A 27334-nucleotide genomic window follows, 5' to 3' on the forward strand; every position below is an offset into this window, starting at 1 on the left:
AAGCAACCATAGGGGGAAATGGTGCAATGGGGGGAAAAAAAGGGTAATTACTATTATATGGTTTTGTAGAGCGCAAAGCTGCCAGTTAGGGTTTCCCAGTGCTGGGCATTTTTTGGGGGGAGGGGGGGGGGGGCGTACCAGCCACATCTTAACATAAAAGCATAGCCCAGAAAAGCCAAGTACCTAAGAACTTTTGGAAAAAAACGAAAAATATTGACAAGATCTAGTAGAAACGGGCAGTGTTCTACAGCTTGGGGCCCAAATAGGAGAAAGACCGGCCCCCATGAAGGGTTATCCTCCCTCTGAGAAATGTGAAAAAATTGCTGTTCCATGATCAAAGAAGACAGTTAGGCTGGTAGGGTGCCACCAGCCTAAGTGAGGGTTTTTATTTTGGGGGGGGGGCAGAAAAAGAATGTTACCATAATTCAACCGGGAGATAGTCAGTGCCTGCATTACTTTTCTTTGGGCAGAGACGGGTAGATGTCAGAGGATTTTTCTTAACCATCTCAAAACGTGTAAGCGAGTGGAGGCTACTTTAGTGATTTGATGGTTCGTAGAAAGCTCTTCATCAAGTCAGAAACCTAGATTCATAACTGCAGAGATTGGGGTCAGAGGAATACCGAGGGTATCAGACCAAAGATGTGGTCACCGGAAAGAGGTTGAATGCCCACCTGCAGAACTTCAGTCTTATCCCATTCAATTCGGGGGAGTTATTGTTCATTCAGGTGGCCACTTTCACGAGACAGATGTTCAAGGTGCCAGAGCTGCGGTTTTACTTTGATGACTTGGGTGTAGGAAGAAACCCGTTTCAGTATCATCCGTGTAGCAAAAAAGTGTACGACCGCAGCTTTCCACTATGTCTGCCAATGGTCATATATAAATGTTGACTAGAGTCAGACTAATAACCGAGTGGACTTGGTGCTATGACCAGCCCTGAAACCAGATTGAGAGGGGTGGAGAAGGCCATGCAATTCAATGAATACTAATTCACGTTTTTCAAGAATTTTTGTAAGTTTTGGTAGAAGCGAGATTGGTTTATAATTAGACGAGTTTGAAGGTTGAGATTCGGCTTTTTCAGCAGAGGCCTTACCATAGCTTCAGGAACTCTGCCTTCATTAAGTGAGGAATTCAAAAGATGGGTCATTGTTTCCAGAAACTGAGGCCAGATTTAATAAAATACAAAGGCGGAAGAGGGTCTAGAGGACAGTCTGAATTGATGGAATTAAGTCAGGTGGCAAATGTCATGAGGGCAGCAGGGAACAAACGGTTGCAGTATAGGTAGTGTATTTCTCCGTTTGTGACAGAGCAGGGTGTAAAATAAATGGAGATGGAGGGGCCTGAATGGCAGCCACATTCTTGCAAAAAAGGCTCACCAGTTCTTCACACTGCGACTGGGTGATATGGAGGGGGAAATGATAATAGTGTCTGATAAAGATTCAACAACTTGACAGTGTTTTAGACAATTTTATACTATATTAATTTCCTCAGAGTAACAGAGGACTCTGGCAGAATTATAGCTTGTGTAATTCTTTTTTAAGGCCAGTCTACAATTTTGTTTGCCATCTTCACAGTAGGTTTTGCCCCAAATTCTCTGAAGGCGCATACAGTTCTTTTTGCTTTCCCGTAAACTATCATTAAACCACAGGGCAGGGGGAAGGGATCTGCAGTGAGAGGTAAATTTGAGAGGGGGGGGGGGAAGGAGTATAGAGTCAAGAGAAGTTCAAATCAATCCAATTATCAGTAGTGGGGGAGTCAGATTCCACTAAATGACTCAGCGCAGGTGCTGTTGCTTGCAGAGTAGAAGTAGGGCTATAGCAAGTTGGAGGATTAGATTAGAATACTTGTAAAGCGCATGGCTGCCTCGACAATGAGGCGTCCCAGCGCTGAAGCAGGACGGAGTGGGGAGCAGGCGAGGAGTTAGCATTGAGAGAAGAGTCAGGTCTTCACCAGCCTTCTGAAGGCCTGGTGGTCAGAATTGCTGCGAATGTGTAAAGGGAGAGAATTCCATAAGGCGGGGGCCAGTCGCCTCAAAGAGCGAACGCCTGATCTGGTCTTTCGAATACGTGGGATTTTTGCAAGATGCAAATTCGCAGAGCGCAGCGCTCATGGTGGTGAATAATGGGCGCACAAATCGCTCAGGATTCCTGGACTGATACCTGTCAGAATCTTATGCGTGGTGCAGAGCGCCGTGAAACGCACTTGATGTTCGAGAGGCAGCCAATACAGGCGGTGGAGGAGGGAATCAGAGGAGCAGGATATGAGTGGAGGGCCGAAGGTGGAGTAAGAGTTGGTGATGAATGGGTAGAAAAGAGAGAAAGGGGAGAGGGAGAGCTGGGAGTAAAGACCAGGGCGGGTGGGGGGGGGGGGGGATGCGGACAGAAGACTGGGGCAGGGAAGAGGGAATAGGGGCCAGGAGGAGAGGGTGAGGTTGTAGCAGGAGACACAGAGGGAAAGGAGAGCATGCAGGGAATGGAGAGGTGGCATGGAAAAACAAGGACCCATGGAGAGACCAAGGGGTAGGCAGGAAAGGATGAGGGCACAGGCAGAGGGTGGGCGAGGGAACATGTAGATGTGAGGGGACTGAAATTGGAGATTAAGAGAAGACAGTATCAGAACAAAGCAGCCAAATACAATAGGCTTATTGTATCCGATGCAGTATGAAAAGATGGACGGATTAATGGGTATGTGTGGCTCCGAGGTCCATAGTAAGAAATCCAGAGGAGAGTGGTGGCGCATGAGAAAGACTGATTCAGTGTGTTTGGAGGTTGTTGGGTATTTCCATAAGAAGACTGCATTTGCTTCCGTGGTCGCTCATCCCGCCAGATAGCTGGAGATTACCCAGGTAAGAAGGAAAATTTGAGAAAACAGCTTTATAGGCTGGGTATTCCAGCTTAAAATGTTATTCTAGACCTGGTGAGGTGCCAGTGCAGCTCAATTAAGAGTAGCAGTTCCACCAACAACAAAACAAGCATTGGCATAGCCAATAGGTCTCGCCTTTGGGACCTTGTAAGTGTTTAGCCATGCAACACTTGATGTTGTGCTGGATAACTAAACACTTACAAGGTCCCAAAGGCGAGACCTATTGGCTATGCCAATGCTGGTTTTGTTGTTGTTGCTGCCACAAGAGATTTTGCAAGCTCTGTGTAGGCAAAAGCTAAAAATAACACTTTGTGTAAAGCAACTTGTGAACAATTTATTTGCAGTGGCTATTAACTACACTATGTGTGACTTAGAGCAATCACTGTAAAGGATGGGGCGGTGGATGCAAAATACGTGTTACATCGCAGTCACTGTAAAATGCTACTAATGAGTGCAAGCGCCCTACAAAAAGCAATAAGGTAACCATGCCAAAAGATCGTTCCTGAGCATCATCAGCTATCAGAAACAGTGTCATTTTCTGATGGATGAGATACTGCAACAACTGATGAGGAGATACCTGATTAGTAAACATCTAGTAATTACCCCTTCCTCAACCAACCCCAAAACGTTTATGAGCCTCTGTGAAGTGCACTTAAACATTGGATCGCTAACATATGGTTCTGAGTATTAAGCCTGCACTTCGAAACCCGAAGTACCTGGTGTGAGCAGAGGTTCCCGAACCTTGAAACAGGTTTACCAGGAACTCCATAAAAATGGTCAAGAGTTGAAATCACAGAGTATCATACCCATCCAGCACAAGTAACTACAGTCACCCATGCGTGGCTCATGGGGAGGAAGCCATATACTTCAAGCATATGGCGAAATGTTCCACCAAACTCCTTCAACAAAGTCCTTCATCAAGGTGGAGATGAGAGAAATTCACAAGTCCGTGCTCACGACCGACTCACAGTTACATCACAAAATGAATGTTTGGCACAGGAAACACCAGCCATGGATTCTGAAAACGGAAGGTGTGTATGTATTAAATAGAGAACTTTAGCACCAGGAGACTGGGGATGTAAGACTTAACGATGCAAGCAACTCTAACCAATACGGCCAACAAAATGATTATAAGCACGCAGAGAGCGCTGCATTAATAAGGTACTTGATGGGAAGGGTGCGTTCCGGAATAGAAGGGGAGGTTTGGACAACTCAATTTATTGTAGCAATTTCGTGTACCACCCATGTTGTTACCCGTCTGCACAGATCTATATACAGTTACGTCCAAGTACTTGCTCCATCTATGTGACATTTACATTACAGCATGCCATGTTGCCTTTTAAAGAATTTGCAAAAAAAATAGTGTCGCCTTTTTACTAAAAAAGAAATATCCGCACCTGAAATCTCTCAAAAGCACATGTTCTGATGCTCACTTTTAAATTGGCTGCTCTAGCCGTACGACGGCAGCACAGACATCTAAAATGTACACAAATGGAGGGGTTGAAGAGAAGTGTTGAATTTCAGCCTAACACATTTTTTCTATCTGGGAAATTGCATGTGGCGAGATGTGCCAGGCTCAGATTGCAGCTCTCCCAGGCTCAGTTGATAAACACCGTTTGTCTTTCACAATACATTTCACGGAAGAAAAAAAAATTCCAGAAGAGACGTAAAACCAGAACAGGTCTGCGCAAACCACAAGTAAAAAGACCCAACTGTAACAGAGTGCTTTACCGTGTCACTTTCATGCCACTATTCAAGATGACAGAGCAATGGGTTTTAAAGTGCAGTAACATACAGATCCGAGTACCAAAATATATGTTGATCACAGCTTAAAATGCAGTAGCATGCCTACAACAGTACCAAAATACAACACTGTAGTTCAATACGACCTATTTGGTTTTAAAAACAAGTCCTATAATAACAAGCATTTGCCGCGCGGCTCACTGAGATCATCAAAGTGGCCGAAAGAGGCCAAAGTGGCCGAAAGGAGGGGTGAGTGCAAGCCGAGGTGACAAGAAGGGCTGGGCGAGAAGGGAGGGGGGGGGGGGATGCCAGCAGCAGAGGAGCCTGATTAAAGCTGACGAAAAGGGAGAAGGGAGGAGGGAGTGCGAGCAGCAGCTGTGCACGTGCACGCCATCGTGCACTCAAGCTTCAGGCCTGCAAAATCATGTGGGTAGCACTTTGAAAACCCGTATACTAAATGCTCTCCGAGCAGCGCATGCGCGCTGGCTCAGCGAAACCTAAAAAGCATTTGCAATGCAATAGGCCTTGCATTTGCAAGAGTTGCATCTAGTGGCATTGTAAATGACAACACCTTTTATTTATCTGTTTTGCTAATTAACACATAAATAAAAGGCAGTGTCATTTACAGTGCCAATCGCTCAAACGGTTGTAAATGCAAGACCTATTCAAAGAAGCGGCCGTCATAGTCCCGGCTGCTCGGAAAGTGAAAGCGCGCATGGCACGTTGAATGTTGCAGGAAAGCATGTTGTGCCTGCAGTAGGAGAAACTCGTTAAAGAAAATAGTGCTTACAGACTAAAAAAAAAAAAAGACGCGCCGTGTTGCAACCGAAGTAAAGGGTCCAGTCCTCATGGGAGGTTACAAATGAAGACAAGGCGGTACAAAGGAGGGACTAACAAGCCTATTAAGGAATCAGAAGTCAGCATTTACTAAGGACAATGACACAAGCCAATGACAAATATGGGCGGAGAGTGGGCATGGCTTCTATTCCATACTGCAATACAGCACGCCTTGCAGAGCAGCGCATGCACTGCCCAGGCTCGACCTAAAAACGTTGTCAATGCTTGTTATCAATTAGGTCAGATTGCATCTGATGCCCTGTGGCGATTACAAAGTTATGTTCAGCCTAGGCTTTTACTCTGCTCACAACGTAACACTATAGGCAACTACGAGTACATTATCAGACTACAGATATACAGGGAAGATGATAGGTGAGGTTTCAGAGTGGATTGTGTCACTTCGTGTTGCTGCAAACAGGAGACTCTGGATCCAACATTGCTTAAGTGTTGATTTGGGCATGGGGGCATAAGTACAATGAGGAGTAGTGGGTAAGGGGTGATGGGTAGGAAGCTTCCCACAGCCACCAAAGGGTTTGAGAAGGCACAGAACAATGCAAAACAGGCAGGGGGTCAGCAAAGCACTACGGTGTGCACGGTAGAGGCACCTGGACACAGACAGGAATGCAAAGGCGGCATGAAGTGGAGGCACAGCAGAACTACCAAAGCTTTGAAGCACCACTGTGCTCTGTTGAACTATTTTCTGCCCTTTGCTTTATATTTCCTCCCAAAGGACTGACAATCTGTGAGCCCAGTAGAAATACACGTTTCTTGCTCAACCCCTCTGTGGTTAATGGAGCTACTGACACCTGATAAGAGGCTTATGGGGATACTGATGGGTGGTGGCAATTGAGTTATAGCAACGTAGGCATTTTTATCTATACTCTTGGAAGATCATTTACCAGTCATTCTGCTTTAAAATGTGGGTTCCCCCTCCCCCCAAACAGGTCATTTATCCCCACCTTCACTTCACTATGTGGTACGCAGTGTGGTGCGTCTGGAAGTAAGACCCTATATTTGCCTTACATGGATACCATTCACCCCCGAGTAGGAATGCAGAAAATCATGGTTCTCCCGCAAGGAGTCTTCATCCTCTATAGATTGAACAACCTGCAAGTTATTGGTACTATATCCCTCCCATAAAACAGGAGAAGTTTGCAGTGCTGTACTGCCAGTTGGGCCAGCTTGAAAGGACCAGTGAGTGAGCTGTTTTAATGGTCCTCTCATGGGCCACGGACCCAAACAAAGTAAACTTTTTTAAAAGCCCACACACTGATGCATCTAGCAAAGCCAAACTGCTCAAAATGCCAATCCAACACAGTCTGGACGGATAGTAAATATCTGCGTCTGCCTGCCTCCTAAACCAGTTTGCTTTCAATTTACCTGAAACTGTGCCTTCTTTTGTGGTGCTGGAAGCTGCCAAGAACCACAGGCCATAGCGGAGGATGCCTGGGAAAAAGCCACATAACACCTTGGCCAGTTGGAACACACCTCTAGCCTGCCACCCAGCCCAGAAGCCTAAGGAGTGAGGAGAATGCAGGAAACAGTCTATCCCGAACAGAGGAGTGTTCCAACTTTCAAATTAAGCAAACCTTTATATTTCCCTCTGAATTTCTAGCAGTGGCCAAAGAAGAGTAAATACTATCTTCCTCAAGTCATTAACAGACTAACCCAGAAAAGATATTAAGCATAGATTGGGCAGTTAAGTTTCTGATTCTCCGCCCAGTACAATGAGAGAAGAAGAGCAAGCTCCCGCCAGAAGCACAAACAGCAAAACGCCTCTGGCTGAAGCCTCAGTGGCACAAGTCTTAAGGAACCGATTGCTCAACAGAAACATGGCCCTTGAAGTCCGAGTACATACCAGAAGAAGGTTGAGGACCTACAGAGATGTTCTTTGAACAGATTGTCTGATACCCCGATGCAACATTGGCTTTTACAGCCACAGTTGACTAATAATCCTAAATGCGAGCGGCTTCTGATTGAGCCTCTAGGTGTGCCCACAAACTAAGTTGTTACCACGAAGAGCTAGATCTAAGAGTAGGGGCCTGTGGAAAACAGCTGTGGCTGCCCTCACTATTGAGCCCCCCCCCCGTTCTTTCCCAGAAAACTGGATTCTAGTGGAGACCCTAAAACCGTCACCCTCCACCCCCTTCACTTAGCGATCATACTCAGTGCGCCGGAACCCTTTTCTAAGGGATCCCTCATAGCCCTATAACTTTGAGGAAGGAATGCATGGGGTTTTCAGCCCAATACTGAAGAAACTATGTTCGCAGCATGCCACCTACAAACAGACTGCTCTTCCCATTTCAGAATGGGGCAAGTGCTAGGGTTGGAAAGGACAGCCATCCCCGAGGATAGCAGGCTTGCTCAACTTTATCCAGGTCGGAGCGTAGGGAAGCTGCTGCTCCTTTCTTTGACCGATTCTTACAGAGAGTAAAGAAACTGCAGCGTGGTAAGAAAGATCGTTTTGGGTCCTTACATTCTTCCAGTAAGAAGCACAGTCGTTGGAGGAAAGATCACAACAGTACACAACAAAACCCAGCAAGCTACCTCTAACCAATGTAATCTGCTTGTCCTAAATGCTAAACGCCTGCAACCCTCAACTCAAGCATCCCCATGGTAATAATTAGCAAAGTACACAAAAGTTGAAGCCTACATATGAAGAGTAACTGCTGGACTGCTTTCTCGGATATATCATTGGAACCAATTTATTCACTGAAGTCTCAGAGTTAGGAAGAGGAAGCGATGGCTTTTGATGCAATGGGGATGCATGCAGAGCAGTGGTGACATTATCTTGCACCTGTCACAGCGTGTAGAGAATGTCTTCTTGAACAGTCTGAATTAAAGGCTAGAAAACTCTCTGAATGATACTCCGAGTTCTGTATTTACACATAGGGCATTTGCCATATTTTACCAGAAACAACGTATAACCTGTTGTCCTGCGAGGCCTCCTTCAGATGGGAGGATTTTGACTCTATAAATGGGCATAATATTCAACACGAACATACCAGTGACATACAACTTCTGCTGGTTAAATCTGTCACATTAAACTAACTTCCCTTGGGGTTTCACCACTATGGAAACTTTCAAGTCAGTGAATAAAAATGCCAAGTACTCTACTTTTCTTCTTGTACCTCAATCATGGTTCTTGGTCACTCCCACGCCTGTATGAACCTAAATTCCTTCTTGTTCGTTCAATTCTAGCTTTATTAGCAACTTCTGAGATCTTTGCCTCCTCTGCCCAGAGGCATCTCTCTACATCCGGTCCTTGTACAAGGTCCCCTTCACTTCTCCAGAGTCAATACCACCCCATATCAAAGCGGACAGGAAGCAGTGAATTAGAAAGAGTGGTGAGCCCGCTCCCAAACAGATCAGCTTTTAGTGTCCCCTCCTCTGCCTCCTACTGACGCTCGGCAGCAACGCTGTCCAATTCATTTCAAGCAAGTAGTCACAAATTGTCATCATTTCAATCATAACATTTAGGCTTCACTTTAAGCTTTTTAAATCATTATAGCGGACCTGTGTCGGTGTAGCTACAACACCTGTCCTAAAAAGCATGTGACATTTTGCAAGAGCAATCTTGCCATCTTAAAATAGAAAAGGTGAAAACAAGTGAACTAGCAACTGGAACCAGGTCACAGGACCCGCGAAGTGTTGAGCTGGGGGACAATGTGCTGTGCCAGGGAAGGCCAAATGTCTCAATGGTCTTGTACTTATTTTATTTGGTCCAAGTAATATTTTAGGAGACATCTCTGGGTTAACAGTGACCGTTTCAAGGCATATTTGTTCATGAAACGTTGGGGTCTGGTCGGTAGTGTACACAAGGTGGAGTAAGTAGTTTCAACAACTCTAGGCAAAAGAGTGCCACTGATTTTATTTGCTTTTACCTTTTATATGTTTATTCTTAAAGTGTTACTAATCCAGTAATTACAATGGATAGGTCAAGCAAAACTGCAAAATTTGTGGTATATAAAAATAGCTTACATCTCAAACAAAGTAAACTCTCTGTAACAGCCACCCACGCACCTCCAACATCTTTATAGCACAGCAGGCAGACAAATAACACTTCTGCCACTGTAAAACAGCAATTTACTAAACTGATGACTTGGAACTCAGGCCATCGCCTTCATTGGCCTGCTGCGAGCAATGAATGTTGAAGCACAGAGCGCTGGCCCATCACCCTCCTGCCTCATCTGCTGTGCATGTTAAGGAAGGGACAACAGATTTACCATCACAAACGGGGAGAAACGCAGACACTATTCACACGGGCAAAGCCCTATCCTGGCTTCTGCCTTCTCTGGCTACACCTACTTGCTGGATTCTGGCACCACTGACGAGATAAGGGACGAGATCTGCGATTCCTCTGCAGTTGGCCTGAAAGTTGAAGCCAATGAAAGGAGACTGAGACCAAGTGCTCCCTCTCAATTGAGAGAACCGGTCAGAATAGGACTTAGCCAACAAGAGGAGGAGGCAGCAGCCGTGACGGATAATTTCAAGCTACCAATCAGTTTCCATCTTTCCTCTCTGCCAAGATGCTTTGATAAACTTTGAAGTGCCGATCTTGGCACAGTAACTGTTAATGTGAACAGAGGGCCAGATGTACTAACACATTTTCCCATAGACACAGAATGGGTAAAACTGTTTGATACATCTGGCCCAGAGATCCGAGTAGCTTAGTACTGCCAGTCTCCAGCATTGGATCTTTAATAGATTCACATGCTTGTATCTTTCCACTAAGCGGGAGTCCCACAGAAACCTCAAATAGCAGTAAAGAAATTGGTAGCGGAGGAGGCTTTAGCAGTCTAAAGCCAGAGATGGTGCTCTTTTGACGGACTCATCTTCTGAAGAGAAACTACCACCACGTGGCGCATATAAAACCCCTCACAAGTGGGAGCATCAGCATCAAGGAAGACCATCAAAATGTATACTATGGAAGCCATCGTTTTCACCTCGGATAAGCAAGGTCCTTACATAAGGAAGCTTTTTTATTTTTAAGTCTGTCAGACTACGCAGTCTCTCTCTTAATGTGGTAGTCCTCTCCCGCAGGATTCTGCCAAATGCTTCATCTACAATATCTTCATCGAGAGCATCAGCAATGCACCTGTCCCAGGCACAGTGGGAATAGTTGCCTGTGTCACTGAAGAGCTTGTTCTATGCCATTGTCGACGAACACCTGAGAAGCCCCCCCCCACAGTCTAGGGCCCAAAAGCCATCGAAGCTTCCAATGCCATTTCTGTTTGATGCTGTCCACACTCAGTCTACACCTACTATAACTATTCCGTCAACCCCATTGATGCAGACGACACTTCTCCTGCTGACGAACATTACTTCTTCACTATGAAGAAAAACCGAACATCTGCGACATTCATTGCTGAACACAGTGTACCAGTCAGAATCCTTCGCCAAGAAGTATACAATGATCATGAGGTGTCCCCATCCACACTCAAGAAGAGGGACACCTGCTACATCCTAACAATGGACGTTGTCCGGCTCATCCCACATTCTAGATTTTGGTGTTGCAGAATGGCAATACAACCACCCATATTATGGCAGACATGACCCATATTATGAGAAACAAGGTAATCAATTTAGATGACCATTTAACAAAAATGTATTGAGAGGATTTCTCTTGGATCACAATATTAGGATTAATCCACATTCAAATCATTAAAAGGTCATTCAAATAATTTCAATCAACCATCCAGTCAGGACCCAAAAAATCAATTATTTAAGAAAAAAAAAAATAAAGGGGGTTTGTATGTATCCAAAAGCACACGTATTTAAAAACAATTTTGATCATACAAAAAACATTTCATAAATCCAATAAATTTTCCGAAAGTTAAAAACTTCTCACATGCATCAAATTGGAGAATTAAATTAACTAAGACGAGAGACAAGTGACAACTTTAAATCATCAGAAACAAGTTAGTTGAATGAATACGTTTTAAAGAAGGCTGTGAATTCTCTTGTAATTAGACTTCAAAGTTCCTCAAATTTACCAATAAAAAGAGAAGCGTCAACGCGTTTCGGTGGACAAAATATCTTTTAAGCCACCTTCTTCAGGACTCTTAATCTTAATGTCTCTCTCAAACATACCATAATTTATTTTATGCCTTATAGTGACACTCTTTCCAAATGAAGTAGAGGTATCAAATATTTTTCCTCTGTAATATGTAGCCCTTATTTTCAGCCCGGATACTTGGTCACTGTCATTGAATAATACACCCATTGTCAGGATGATGTGTTCCAGATGTTAATGTAACACAGTAATCTCCAGGTCACCCGGGGGACTAATGTCCACTATGACCCAACATGGATGAGAGCGTCTATTAATCACAATACTCCTAGTGGAGACTAATAAGTCCTTCTTAAGTGTTTCTGCTCCCGAACGTTGACGGACGGTATTCCGCACCGAGAGAGGATTGTTAAGAGCCCCGTTAAGTGCTTCTTAAACCGATGTGGGTGGTTCAAAAGACCACAGTGGCCGTTTTTAATAAGTGGAGATACTACCAGTGAGTGATTATATGACATGGAGAGCTCCATGAGGGCCCGGGCTAATGTGAGAGGAGAATGGGATGATTATGTAGGCCAGATTCACATGGGGCAATGTAGCCCAATACCACTTCTAAATCAATAAGAACTCACGCTTACCAAAATATCTAAGGAAACTAACTGCATTGTTTTTGACTTTCACAAGCCGGTAAGACCAATTCAAATCAATGATTATATCCTGAAAGAGACTGAAGACATTCCAAATCAGACTTGGTAATGCTGCAGACGACTCAAAGATGTTCAAGACATCCAAATTCACTGGCATCCTATGTCACTATGACAAACGATTCTTTACATAGCCCCATACAAGATCTACTACCCAAGGAGAAAAAAAAAAAGAAGGAAAAAAAAAAAAAAAAAAAGAGGGTAAGGCCATTACAAGAGACGGCGACATGGCTTCCGCTGCCATTACAGATTCATCCATGTACGGTGCAAAAGCAGAGTTTCATATGTTGGCTGGAGTATTATGAAGGTAGGTGGGGATGAGATGCACCATTTTTCAGACCTAAAGTTCAGAGTCGAATTCAGGACACACCTCTTTGACAAAGTGTCTCTTTTCTAAGAAGGTCAGCTGTGTACTTTCAACATAAAAGCAGACACTGACAGAGTATGGGTTTGCTTCAATTAGGACTTCCAAGAAGAGGAGGAAGGGAGATGTTTTATAGAGGAAGGCAATCAATCATATGGATACCCACTTTATCAGCAAAGATTGTCCGCGGCAACATCAATACACACCTCCACTGACAACCACCTAGATCAAGCGACCCAGATAAAGAAAGAGAACCCAGTCCACGTTCCATAGTCAGGACAGCAACACATGGTCTTTGTCCTCGATCTCCGCTTCTCATCAAAAATGGTAAGAATTAACATTAGACCAATGGGTCCTAGATCTGTTGCAATTCAGCCATGCCCTCAAATATATCAAACAATTATCAATAAATCCCTGAGTCAAGCATCTACGCCTCCAGATGCTTAAAAATCGAGAATGCAATCATGCTGCAAAAAGGAGTGATAGAAACGGTTTCCAAGCCACACAGACTTGTGAGGTTTTATTCAAGGTTATTCCTGGTGAGAAAGAACATAAATCGGTACTAGATTTGTGGAAACCGAATATCCAAGAAAATCTTTCTGCAGGGCAACCATTCATTTCTTTAGATCCTGGTGAAGGAAGAGAATATTAAATTTCTAAAGCTTCGAAAGCAGATTTTAGAATCCCCATCACTCACAAACATTGCAATTTCCACCAATTCAAGTGGCTTTTGCCAATACCAATACAAAGTCCTATTAGGCCAATGACCCGCTCCAGGAGTCTCCACCAAATATTTATCCCAAGTAGTAGATTTCATCCAAAAACAAGGCCATCGATTACTTCCTTACATAATAGGCTTCTGAAGGGGCATTCTTAAATAACCACAACTACATCCACAATGGCATGTGTAAAGATCTTGCATCACTTCGGCCTTATACTCAACGTGCAGAAGCCATTCTGCTGCATTCCGTTTTTAGGTGTGATACTGTATACAAGGGGTGCCAAAGCTCATCTTTCACAAGCATGTGATCAATCTGGCACTGTTGCAGCCAGGATTTGGAGATTATCCAGAGTCACATTTACGTTGTCAAACTGTTACTAGAGATAATGTGCCTGGCCATCCCTTAGATTCTGTTTTAGCCTGAAAATATGTCCTCTACAGGAGGAGGAGATGAACAAACTGTATTCAAACCACAGGCTCATTCAAGAACACAACCACCCCCAAGATGGGAAGAGAGCTACCATGGTGAACATCAAAGTATGCCAACTTCATAGGTCTCTTTTTCCACGACATCCAAGTAAATGTTATTACAACATACCATGAGTGTACGGTTGAAAGGTGCATATGCAAGTACTGAGCACCCAAGTGTGTTAGCCCCCAGCAAAATCTGTATTGCACCTTAATGTAATGGAATTCAGAGCCTTACAACAAGATTGACAGTCTTTCTTGTCAAAGATTAGGTGAGGGATAATAGCAGTCAATGAATCTGTGGCCCTACATGGTATACCTTGCCCCTATGGTATTAGGAGGACTACCCCCGCCTAACAATGACCATTATGTTGGTCACGCCTGGCATAATAGTGCCCCTGAAATGTCATGGACATCCACTGCATTATGGTTCCTGCCCTTTGTACAATGATGGCTCTAACACACATACTAATGTTTCAAAATAAGAAAGGAGATAGTTGGGGAACAAGAGGGTGAATTTATATTTCCCACTAACTAGCATTGAATCAGAGGCAATGTTAGGTGGAGACCAGTAAAATAAGGCCATTTTTGTCTTTAAAAAACGAGTCTCCACGCCTGAATCGGGTCTGTTGGCATGTATTCTTTCATGCTTAGTTGTGGTAAGCACTGGTATAATGGTCACTGCTGGCATGGCAGTCAGGCATAGTGTGGGCATTCTTGGCTAAATGGTGATAACCCTGTAACCGCCCGTACATCACCAAGTTGGGGTCCTTTATTGCTAGTGATATTAACTTAGTGTCAAGAAGGAACTTGCTCTTATAGCTGTTAAATTCTGAGGCATGCAGCAGCATATCATCTTAATAGTTAACTTTTTTTTTTTTTTTAAAGAACAGTAATAATCTCCAAGAATCTTTAAGATGTGTGTGACCCGAGAGGAAAAAATGCCATCGGAGCTCATAAGGTCTCTGTAAGTTAAGCAACAAATGTAGTGACAGCCTAAAACATCTTTCTCACTCAAGCCATAGATATTTAGCACTGGGCTCAAATGTTATGATTTTACATGTGCCAATCTTGTCCTATTCATACTGATTTTTAGATCTCGCCTAGCTATTGCGTAGCAATCGCTATGCGAGACTCTAGTAAGGGGCTCCCAAAAGTGCTCCCAAAAGTGGATTGCATGGCGAGCACGCGCACTATCACGTGCATCGTGCCGCCATGCAATCCGTTTGGGGAAGCGCTTCAGCCCACTGGTGCCCTCGGCATCAAACTTCAAAGGGTCCGCTCCCCCGCCTGTAATGCGCTCCCCCGCCCCCGCCAAGAGCGCGCGCCACGCTCCGCCGCGTCACAAATTTGCTTTCACTTTCGCACGGCTCGCACGCACAATGAAGACTGGAGGCACAATGTATACTAAACACGCTGGAATCTTCAGTTCACATAAACTGCATGCACCCAGTGAGCGCACGCTGTATACATAAAAAAGACACTGAACACTTCCCATGCACTGATTACAACATACACCCTCTACTGTGCGCATAGTCTGCAGTGTGCACGCTGCATGTTGCACACACTCCGTGCAGCCCCTACGCTCACTCCATACAATGAATACTGCCCAATGCAAACGGGGATTGCATGGCGAGCACGCGCACAATCACGTGCATCGTGCCGCCATGCAATCCCCTTTTGGGAGCACTTCAGCCCACTGGCGCCCTCGGCATCATACTTCAATGGGTCCGCTCCCACACCTGGAATGCACTCCCCCGCCCCCGCCACAGCATGCCGAGAGATTGGGCAAGTTGAATTGCAGCGTGAAAATAAAAATCCGAGCTTAATCACGGCGTCTCAGCTTCCGCACTGTGTGATTTTGGCCAAATTCTTTTTCACGAAGCCGCTTTTGTGCACATCACAAATGACCGCACCTTCAAATGCGCCAGTTCGGAAAGCTCTGAAATGCGCCTACATGTTACAGAAATGGATTCTTTTAACTTTAAAGACATTTGATCATGTATTTGTTTGTGTCACAGCTCGCCAACCTTCACCCCTTCCCTCGCTCGCTCTCTCCCTATTCCCCGCCTCGCCTTTGCTTTCTCTCTTCCCTCACTTCCCCTTCCCTCATCTCCTCCACAATCCGAGCTTAATCGCGGCATCTCTGCTTGTGCACTGTGTGATTTTGGGCAAGTTGAACTGCACAATGCACGAGTTCAGAAAGCTCTGAAATGCGCCTACATGTTACAGAAATGAATTCTTTGAACTTTAAAGACATTTGATCATGTATTAAATCAGAGTTTAATCACGGCGTCTCAGCTTCCGCACTGTGTGATTTTGGCCAAATGATGGTGGTTGGCAATGGTGGTTCAGTTTCCTGGTTTGTGGTCTGAACTTCCTACTGTGTCAGTACTGAAGCTTGCATGAACGTCGACAAATCTGGACGGCTACTTGCAACTAGAAGAGCGTGTTGCAGAGGCCAGATCAGTTGACTACGGAACACGGGGCTGACGGGTTGATCACCAGATGAGGTGTGGTGCCGCGGCGTCCGACGCTGGAATCTGGGGCTCACGGTTTGATCCCTGGCACTGGCGTCAGGTCAGCACAGCACCATGTGACTCTGGGCAATAGCTTGCTTAATCTTCCCGACGGCCCCCAGTGCCGGGATGCCGTTCGGGTAGCTGTTCCAGCTTTACAAATACTGGATTTACATTTACCGGCGGAAGCTATGCTCAGCACCCTGTGCCTCTGGGTAATATCTCACTTAATCTCCCTGATGGCCCCCATCGACTTGTGGCCCCTAGGGGTGATTAGTTTGTGATTTACATATACTGAAATCATACTAGAAGTGAGGATCTCCTAGCAGGCTTACATTTGCTCAAGTTTCGTTACACACTGTGGTGGCTAACTTTTGTTGTGGTTCATTGCTATGTGATCGGTAACTTATAGGACCAGAACATTCGCTCCTATTCTGAGGAAAATTGGTGCTTCCAAATATTTAGATCCGTCAACTGGTCTTAGCCAAAATTGCCTCTTGCTGTCCTCCATCGTGAAATGGAAGAGGGGGACGTGTCAGGGCCACCCTGCCTCTCTAAGAACCCAAAGGCCTCTCTGTAATTGCAAACATGCTTCAGCACTTGCCTTTTAAGGCCAACCCTACAAAAAAAGCCAAGAAAGGGATGATTGAATCAGATCGTCCAGATAAGGATGTTTTTTTTAACATGCCTAGGGACTTAAGCGGCTTCACCTCACAGATAACACCCCCAAAGCAGGCCTGCCCTGTGGTGAATTGTTATTCACCAAATTGGATGATGTAGCTTAGTATTGTGCGCCAGGCTGTGTCTTTTGGGGCAGGGTTGAAATGATAGGATAAGATCGGTCATATGTTAGAAGAAAACAGGCAAGCTAAGCTGTAAGTTACCTAACGCTACTTCCAGGAACAAATGTAATGGCCACACAAGTTAGAAAGCACAGGCCTCTCCTTTCTCATCATATGTTTTGTTTTCAGACTGAAAGATATGCTTCCTGTCTGTAAAACAAATTTATATTTCCACAACGCACAGAATTGTCTATTCATTCACCAACTGCTTGTCTTTTAAAGGTCTAATTTATACATATCCCTACAAGATATTTTCTTGCATAATTTTGTTTAGAGAACGTACAAGTGTTGCATTACAATCTGGAAGCTACCTGTGCTCTTCTGCCATTATGTTTGGTAATAAGCCATCTTCAAAACAGACAAGCCAAGCAGCGCATTTTACGCTGTATGTAAATGAAACGTAATTGTAGCATCTGTACTGCATAATTGCCTTAATCGTATTTTAAGGGCAGCATGATTTGGTTGTGAATATTACTGGATACCCCACACACATGCCGTAATAGTATGGACTTTAAGCTCCGCCTACTCTCCGCCCATATTTTTCACTGAATTATATAATTGTCGTTTGTAAATACTGCCTTCTGATTCTTAATAGGCTTGTTAGTCCCTCCTTAGTACAGCCTTGTCTTCATTCGCAACCTCCCATGAGGACTGGCCCTTTTACTTCTGTTACACAATATATCTTATTTAGTCTGTAAGAAATAGTTTCTTTGATGCGTTTCTCTTGCTGCAGGCATGACATGCTTTCCTGCAACATGCAGTGCCATGTGCACTTTCACTTTTCAAGCAGCCTGGGGGAATAGCGGCCGCCTCTTTCAAAGGAAATAGGTCTTGCATTTACAGGAGATGAGCTATTGGCATTGTAAATGACAATGGCTTTCATTTATTTGTTAATTATAACAACAGATAAATAGAAGGTATTCTCAGTTACAATGCCAATAGCTTATACTCTTGCAAATGCGAGACCTATTGCATTGTAAATGCTTGTTGATGATGCCATTGGACTAAGAAGCTACTTGAAAGGAGGAAGGATTGAAAAATAGAAGGCAAAACTAGGAAAATGGCGCTTTAAGAGAGCCACTGTTGCGCCTCTTTCCATAAGAGCACGGCAGGACAAGATACAACCTTTCATATCTAGTATGCACCCATCTGATTAGATATTAGGATTCAAGAAATAAGGCCACCAACAGTTCAAGTGCCCTCTCCCTCTTGACATATTTGAGAACAGGACCTCATGTAAATATGAACTGGTTTTAAAATAGTTTAAACAAAAAGTATAACCAATTAATCTGTCCCTGTGGAGTTACAAAGAAGCTTTAAGGTTTTGTGTTTTCTGCAGCAAACCTTCCTTGTGTCCACCAGATGAGAATGGTTACACTGGGAAACGTATTTAAATATCCGATTAGAGTAAAAACAACAGCTAAAGGATTGCTGGCTAACACTCGAAAATGTTGTGGCACACTCTAGCAACTAATATCTAACAATATTTAGTAACATTTGACCCACTGAGCAAGAAATCGTTTGTGTTTTGTTTTTTAAAAGCACAAACTAAGCAGCAGACGGTAGATTATGTGTCACACACACCTCTTCATCCGGACCCTGTCTCTCACACACACACACCTCTTCATCCGGACCCTGTCACACACACACACACACCCCTCTTCACGCAGACCCTGTCTCACACACACACACACCTTCGTCCAGACCTCATCACACACCTCTACACACACCTCTTCACCCAGACCGTCTCTCTCACACACACACACACACCTCTTCACCCAGACCCTGTCTCTCACACACACACACCTCTTCACCCAGACCCTGTCTCACACACACACCTCTTCACCCAGACCCTGTCTCACACACACACACACACACCTCTTCACCCAGACCCTGTCTCACACACACACACACACACACACACACACACACACCTCTTCACCCAGACCCTGTCTCACACACTGTCAAGAATTCCTGTCATACAAGAGAAACACGCCCTTATGTAAACAGGAGAGCTGTTACATAATTCAAGGGAAACACGCCCTTATGTAAACAGGAGAGCTGTTACATAACTCAAGGGAAACACGCCCTTATGTAAACAGGAGAGCTGTTACATAACTCAAGGGAAACACGCCCTTATGTAAACAGGAGAGCTGTTACATAACTCAAGGAAAACACGCCCTATAAAGGGAGGAACCGGGAGGTACAAGGCTGTCGGATATTGTGTTTACACCGACGTACCTGCTTCGTGAAGAGCAGTGTTCCGGAGTGGTGCTCCAGTAAGGCAAGAACGGAGGTAGGTCGAGTCGTTACTCCCTGGGCCGTGTCTTGCCCCATCGTCACCTGTGAAGGACCCGGAAGCTCTACCGGTCAACCATTGAGCTTCGCTTTTTGACTCGGCTGAGTCCAAGCGCAGTGGCGCTTTTGCTGGTTGGAGTCGTAACTCCCAGCCCGACCAGAGACACAGGGACTGCCAGCTGTAACGCACACCAGGAGGTGTTTGCCGCGTTACAGACTCGGAAGTCCACAGGATCGATCGAGCGGCTGCTCTCGGTTCAGTCTTCTTGCTTGTGATTGGGGTATCGGTGACGCATCACCAGGAGGTGACTCCGCGTCCCGGTGCAGTCTGAGGAAGAGGTTGAGCGGCTGCTCCCTTCAGGTAGAGACCCCGGCTGGGTGTTTCCCTGACTCCTCGATTCTCCCCAACACTCTTCGTGCCCCTCACAGCCTACCGATTGGCATTGTCGGCCATTTCATTTCTGCCCTCTGTTGGCATACGCCGGGATCGGCGTATATGCAGAGGACGGTTAGGACCATCCGTGCTGTGGGCTGGTAACGTACTTAGCCTGGAGGATTCCAGTGACTATAACTTTTGTTTGTTCTTTGTATTTTATTTGCCTTCATTAAAAGAACTAACCCTTCACAAGTGGTTGCGTCCTCATTGTCGTGTCTGTTAAACGATCCTGAGACGTTCAGGGCGTTACAAAATATCCGACCTTAATAACACTAACTGTCTCCCGGTCGATAACAGACATGGCAACACTTGATGATGTGCTGGCTGCTTTATTGGCCATGCAAGTTGAAGTGGCTGCCTCTAGGCAAGAAACAGCCGATGTAAAAGCCAGACTGGATGCTATCCAATTGGACCCGCTCACGCCCAGCACCTCCCTCACGAACCAGACCCCTGCGGTAGTAGTGGAAATGCCGGTAGCCATCCCCTTGGCAACACCAGAGAGGTACAGTGGGGATCCTAACACAGTGCAGGTATTCCTCACACAAGTGGCGCTACATTTATCGTGCAAACCAAAGGCGTTCCCCACGAGTCAGGCTCGTGTGGCTTTCCTTATATCCTATTTGGCTGGAAACGCGGCACAATGGGCCGTACCTCTGGTGAGCAGGGACGACCCCCTCTTATGTGATTGGGGTGCTTTTCGCGAGGAATTCCTGAAGGTATTCGACAGAAGGGCTGACTCGTACACGGCGGACCGTGAAATGCTTGAGTTGAGACAGGGATCCAACGACCTGGTGCAGTATCTCAACGCGTTCCGAAGGCTGGTTGCGGAAACCAAGTGGCCTGTTGCTAAACAGACGGCGCTCTTCCATCAAGGGCTGTGCGATGAGCTCAAGGACGCCGTGGCTCATATTGACCCTCAACCCAAGACATGTGAGGGCCTTATCAACCTGGTATTACGGCTGGAACATAGGCTAAGTGAAAGAAAGGGGGATCATGGGAGAAAAGGAAAATCCCTTCCATCCTATGTGACGGTGGGAAGTCCTGAAACTTCCACCACATCCAAGGGAGAACCCATGGACATCAGCGCAATACGAGCGAGCCTCACAGCCACGGAGAAAGAGTCACGCCGTAAACCAGGATTGTGCCTATATTGTGGCAAAAAAGGCCACTACGTACGTGAATGCCCTGCCAAACCGAAGACGTCACGTTATCGGGCCAACCGGTCGGTAACAGCCGTGGTGGACATACCGGCGGAAAACTAGAGGACTCCAAGACCAGAGAAGGGGCATCTCGGAGTCACTCATCCATCCCTTCACTTTCCAACTCGGTCACTAAGGGACAACGACACCTGTTTATCACGGTGCACGTGGGAGTGCATGACCAGTGGATACCCGTTGTGGCCATGGTGGATTCAGGGGCCACTGGCATGTTTATGGACCACAACGAGGCATGCAGGCTAGGGCTAGTGCTTCTTCCCAAAGCAGTACCCGAAGACGTCTATGCGGTAGACGGAAGGCGATTGGTGACGGGGCCCATCGGACAGCACACGGGGGTCCTTCCGATGAGATATGGGAGGAACCATTTGGAACAAATCGATTTTAACATCATCCGAGCGCCCCAATATGGCGTCATATTGGGATTGCCGTGGCTACAGAAACACAACCCCTTTGTGGATTGGCCAACACATCGCATCGAAATGACGTCACCGTATTGCATCCTGCATTGTGGAATAAGAACGGAATCCCTTGACGCAGATGAGAGCGGGAGTCAGACGGTGGCTACAGCGGCAGAAAAAGATGTGGCTCTCCCCCAGGCTTATCACAGTTTTGAGGATGTATTTGATGAGGTGAAGGCGGAAGTGCTACCACCACATAGACAGTTTGACTGCCAGATCGACCTGGTGCCAGGGGCCAGCGTTCCCAGCGGCAGGCTGTATGCCCTGACGGAGCCTCAAAACGTGCATCTCCGGGGGTACCTGGATAAACTCCTCAAGCTAGGATTCATCCGCCCGTCCAAGTCTCCGGCCGCCTCGCCACTCTTCTTCATCCCGAAGGCTAATGGGGAGCTGAGAGCCTGTGTGGACTTTAGGGCATTGAATGCGATAACCATAAAAAATCGGTACCCCTTGCCTCTCATCAGTGTACTTCTGGAACAGGTCAAGAAAGCTCGTATCTACACCAAGTTGGATTTGAAAGGGGCATACCATCTGGTGCGCATGAGGGACGGAGACGAGTGGAAGACCGCCTTTAAGACCAGGTTCGGCCTTTTTGAGTACCTCGTCATGCCGTTCGGTCTGTGCAACGCCCCGGCAGCCTTTCAGTACTTTTTGAATGAGGTATTCAGAGAGGAGTTGGATATCTACGTGGTCGTATATATCGACGACATCCTCATCTATTCGTCCAGTGTGGAGGAGCACGTACACCACGTCAAAGCTGTGCTCCAAAAGCTGAGGGAAAACATGCTGTTTTGTAAACTCAGCAAGTGTGACTTCCACGTCACATCCGTGGAATTCCTCGGAGTGATGCTGAGTCCAGAGGGACAGGAGATGGCCGAACGAAAGATCAAGGCGGTGAAAGAATGGCCGGTGCCCCAAAGCGTGAAGGACGTCCAAAGTTTCATTGGCTTCGCCAACTTTTACAGGCGGTTTATAGATGGATTTTCAGGAGTGGTGGCCCCAATCACACAGCTACTGAGGAAGTCCAAGGAGTTTGTCTGGTCCCCTGAAGCGAACAAAGCCTTTGAGGCCCTGAAAAGCGCCTTTGGTAAGGCGCCGGTGTTGGCTCACCCCGATCCGGATCTCCCCTACGTGGTGGAAGCGGACGCGTCGGATGTGGCGCTGGGGGCTATCTTGTCCCAACGCAACCACGACACAGGGGTGCTTCATCCCGTTGCGTACATGTCCCGCAAACTCAACGACGCCGAACGCAACTACCATATTGCGGAGAAGGAGCTTCTCGCAATCAAGGACGCCTTCACCGAATGGAGGCATTGGTTGATGGGGGCAAGACATGTGGTATCGGTGTACACGGACCATCGGAACCTACAGTTCATGACGGCCACTAGACACCTTTCTCCCAGGCAGCTGCGGTGGATGATCTTCTTTGCGGGGTTCAACTTCCGCATCACATATCGGCCGGGGACGGAAAACCGGAAGGCGGACGCCCTGTCCCGTCAATCTGCAGTTAAGGAACCATTGCCTGCAACCGAGCGTTCCATCATTTCCCCGAGGATGGTATTGGGGGTTATCCAACCGGATACTTTCCTGAGGGGAATAAAGAGAGGGATCAGGTCATTCGCATGGCGGAGGTGGCTCCTCAGTCACAGAGAATGGCAGCTGAAGGACGGGATACCCCTGAAGGGCAGGTGCCTATTGATACCCACGCCTAGGCTAAGGAAACAAGCATTCATCTGGTGCCATGACTCTCCATGCGCAGGTCATTTGGGCTTTGAAAAAACGGTGGCTAGCATGGGACGGCATTTCTGGTGGCCAACCATGAGAGTGGATGTCAGGAGGTGGGGACAGGAGTGTCCTACGTGTGCTACCATGAAGGCCGACCATGGCCGAACCCAAGGGCTCTTACATCCACTTCCGACCCCGGATAGACCATGGGATAGCATATCACTGGACTTCGTGGTGGGCCTACCGGTAGACCAGGGGATGACGGCAATACTGGTGGTGGTGGATTACTTGACGAAAATGGGGCACTTCATCCCCTGCAAGAGAGTCCCTACGGCCGGGGAATTGGCGTCACTACTCCTAAAGAATGTGGTACGACTGCATGGATTACCTGGGGTGATCGTGTCGGACCGGGGGTCGCAGTTTACTGCGCAATTCTGGAAGACTTGGTGCACTGTGCTGCATGTTAAGACCGCCCTGTCCACCAGCTACCACCCTCAAACGGACGGCCAAACCGAGCGCCTGAACCAAACGCTCAAACAGTATCTGCGATGTTTTGTGGACCAGGGCAGGGAAGAATGGGTCGACTTGCTATGGGTTGCAGAGATAGCCTATAACAACGCCACTCACAGCTCCACACAGTCATCTCCGTTCTATAGCAACTATGGCCAACATCCCAGGTTCTTGCCATTTCTACATCCGTTCAGAGAGGACAGGATTCCCGCCACAGCGGACAGGGTGGCACACATAAAAGACACGTTGATGCGCTCAAGGGCTGTCCTAATAGAGCCCAAGAGAAGATACAAGGCTGCGGCAGATAGGAGGAGAAGGCCCGGGCCACTGTACCGCACTGGAGACTACGTCTGGATATCCACAAGAAACATGAGGTTTCGAAAGAACAGTGTGTTCCATCCCAAGTACATGGGCCCCTATCGAATTACCAAGTGTATGGGTCCCGTGAACGTGAAGGTGTGCTTGCCCCAGTCATTGCGGATACACCCTGTCTTTCATGTATCATTGCTCAAACCAGCACCCTCCAAACCGTCTGGGACACCTAGGCCGGTATGCGTGGAGTCGGAGGTGGAGTATGAAGTGTCGGGCATACGGGCGTCCAAATGGCGCAGGGGGAAGCTGTGGTACCTGGTTGCGTGGAAAGGCTATGGCCCGGAGGAGCATTCATGGGAACCGGCTGAAGGGGTTCATGCTCCGCGCTTGGTCTCCTTGTTCCATCGGCGTTTTCCTGCCAGCGCTGGACCCGTGGGGAGCCGCTGAGAGGGAGGATGTACTGTCAAGAATTCCTGTCATACAAGAGAAACACGCCCTTATGTAAACAGGAGAGCTGTTACATAACTCAAGGGAAACACGCCCTTATGTAAACAGGAGAGCTGTTACATAACTCAAGGGAAACACGCCCTTATGTAAACAGGAGAGCTGTTACATAACTCAAGGGAAACACGCCCTTATGTAAACAGGAGAGCTGTTACATAACTCAAGGAAAACACGCCCTATAAAGGGAGGAACCGGGAGGTACAAGGCTGTCGGATATTGTGTTTACACCGACGTACCTGCTTCGTGAAGAGCAGTGTTCCGGAGTGGTGCTCCAGTAAGGCAAGAACGGAGGTAGGTCGAGTCGTTACTCCCTGGGCCGTGTCTTGCCCCATCGTCACCTGTGAAGGACCCGGAAGCTCTACCGGTCAACCATTGAGCTTCGCTTTTTGACTCGGCTGAGTCCAAGCGCAGTAGCGCTTTTGCTGGTTGGAGTCGTAACTCCCAGCCCGACCAGAGACACAGGGACTGCCAGCTGTAACGCACACCAGGAGGTGTTTGCCGCGTTACAGACTCGGAAGTCCACAGGATCGATCGAGCGGCTGCTCTCGGTTCAGTCTTCTTGCTTGTGATTGGGGTATCGGTGACGCATCACCAGGAGGTGACTCCGCGTCCCGGTGCAGTCTGAGGAAGAGGTTGAGCGGCTGCTCCCTTCAGGTAGAGACCCCGGCTGGGTGTTTCCCTGACTCCTCGATTCTCCCAAACACTCTTCGTGCCCCTCACAGCCTACCGATTGGCATTGTCGGCCATTTCATTTCTGCCCTCTGTTGGCATACGCCGGGATCGGCGTATATGCAGAGGACGGTTAGGACCATCCGTGCTGTGGGCTGGTAACGTACTTAGCCTGGAGGATTCCAGTGACTATAACTTTTGTTTGTTCTTTGTATTTTATTTGCCTTCATTAAAAGAACTAACCCTTCACAAGTGGTTGCGTCCTCATTGTCGTGTCTGTTAAACGATCCTGAGACGTTCAGGGCGTTACACACACACACCTTCACCCAGACCCTGTCTCTCTCACACACACACACACCTACCTCTTCACCCAGACCCCATCTCTCACACACACACACCTCTTGACCCAGAAGAGACACAAGTTGGACAGTGGACCGAAAGTAACCAATAGGCACCAATCACAAACAAGCATTTGCAATGCAATAGGTCTTGCATTTACGAGAATTTGAGCTATTGGCATTGTAAATGACAATGCCTTTTATTTATGTGTTGCTTTTAACACAGATAAATAAAAGTCATTGGAATTTGTCATTTACAATGCCAATAGCTTAAACTCTTTCAAATGCGAGACCTATTGCATTGCAAATGTGTTTGCACTTTTAAAAAAATTAAAAAGCGTTAGGAGAGAGCGTGTCCTGCCTGCAATAGCAGGCAGGACAAAGCTATTTGAGAAAATAGTGCTCAGAGGGAGTAATTAAAGCCTACTGAGTAACAACACACGTATCAGGGGGCCGTCATGGGAGGATACAAAATGAGACAAGGCGGTACTAAGGAGGGACCACTAAGCCTATTGACCTATGAACTGTGTCAGTCAGTTCTCTCTCGTTCGTGTTCGTTCTCCCTCTCTCTCCCTCTCCCTCCCTCTCCTTCCCTCTGAGTGCCTAGGGATCTCGCTCTTCCTGTGAGTGGGGTTGTGCGCCTTGGGCTCTCTCTCACTCTGCCTGCGAGTGGTGTGTGTCCTGGGACCTCTCTCTGCCTGTACGTTGTGAGGACTACTCTGGTCATTCATGTCATAACAATCAGCAATGCAGCGGGTGCAGTGGCACCAAATCCCAGAGGCCAAAGGTCTCATTCAGGCCTTATAACGTCTATTTCACTACACAAACAGAGGCCAGGGGTGTATTTTCCTTGCTTGCACAGGGGCTCTTGACCCCCTTGGTGCGAGTGGGGGACCTCCCAGTCCACCCTTCACTGCAGCCAAGGTGCCGGCTTTGAGCTCTTTGCTCGGGAGAGGTCACATCACTAACAATAGATGGAGTTTTTTTCCCCTCCTCATCCTTCAGGCCCAGTCCCTCCAACCGCATCATTGGGCCTTGAGACGCGCCCCCCCCCCCCCTTCTGCACACATATAAATCATGGAGGATCTTGATAACCATTCAGTGGGGGCAGAGGCTTTGAGGGGGTGCTGTTAAATCCACACTTGCCCCTTCCTGTGTGCAGGTTGGAGCCCATTGTCTAAAGTAGGCAGCGAATACAGTGCACACACAGGCTGGGTGCACAGGGTACGGACAGGTAGTGTGCACAGTGCACACACAAGCTGCAGGTCCAGTGTGTGCACACTAGGCACTGAGAATATTGCCCACACAAACTGTGTAGTATATACGCATCGGTAATAAGATTAGGGCAGTGCATTCACTAGTCCTCGACTGTACCCGTGCACAAGCGATCTGTGCAGCGCACGCACGCGGATCCATCATTCGCTGCAGTTATTTGTGCAGACAGACAGTGACTGTATATTGCACCCACAGGCAGGACTGCACAGTTTGCCTTTTTGTATTTAGTGTGCAGTGCACACACTGCATTCAGTATGTGGATACAAAGCACACAAAGATGGAACTTAACCCTCGCACCACACACAGTTAAATCCTTGCAGTACAAATAACCAGTGAATGCATACTGCGCACACACAGGCGGTGAGCAGGCCCACTTAACTGCATGCTGGTGCGTGTTTGTGTATAAAACATCACCAATAAAACATTACGGTGAAACACTAAGCCGGGCAACAGATTGTGGCCTTTCAGAACACAAACACATGCCCCACTGTTACTAGAAACTAATTGGGGGGCATTGGAGCCCAA

The 27334-nt window shown here is 46.9% G+C and overlaps 1 protein-coding gene across 1 annotated transcript in view; it reads right to left on the reverse strand.

The window, feature by feature from the left end:
- The window catches only part of DOLPP1 (dolichyldiphosphatase 1), a 95203-nt gene that overhangs the window by 56301 nt on the left and 11568 nt on the right, over positions 1 to 27334 (reverse strand). The gene's annotated exons all lie outside the window — the stretch shown is intronic.

The sequence above is a fragment of the Triturus cristatus genome, chromosome 1_2 (genome assembly GCF_964204655.1).
Source record: "Triturus cristatus chromosome 1_2, aTriCri1.1, whole genome shotgun sequence".
Lineage (NCBI taxonomy): Eukaryota > Metazoa > Chordata > Amphibia > Caudata > Salamandridae > Triturus > Triturus cristatus.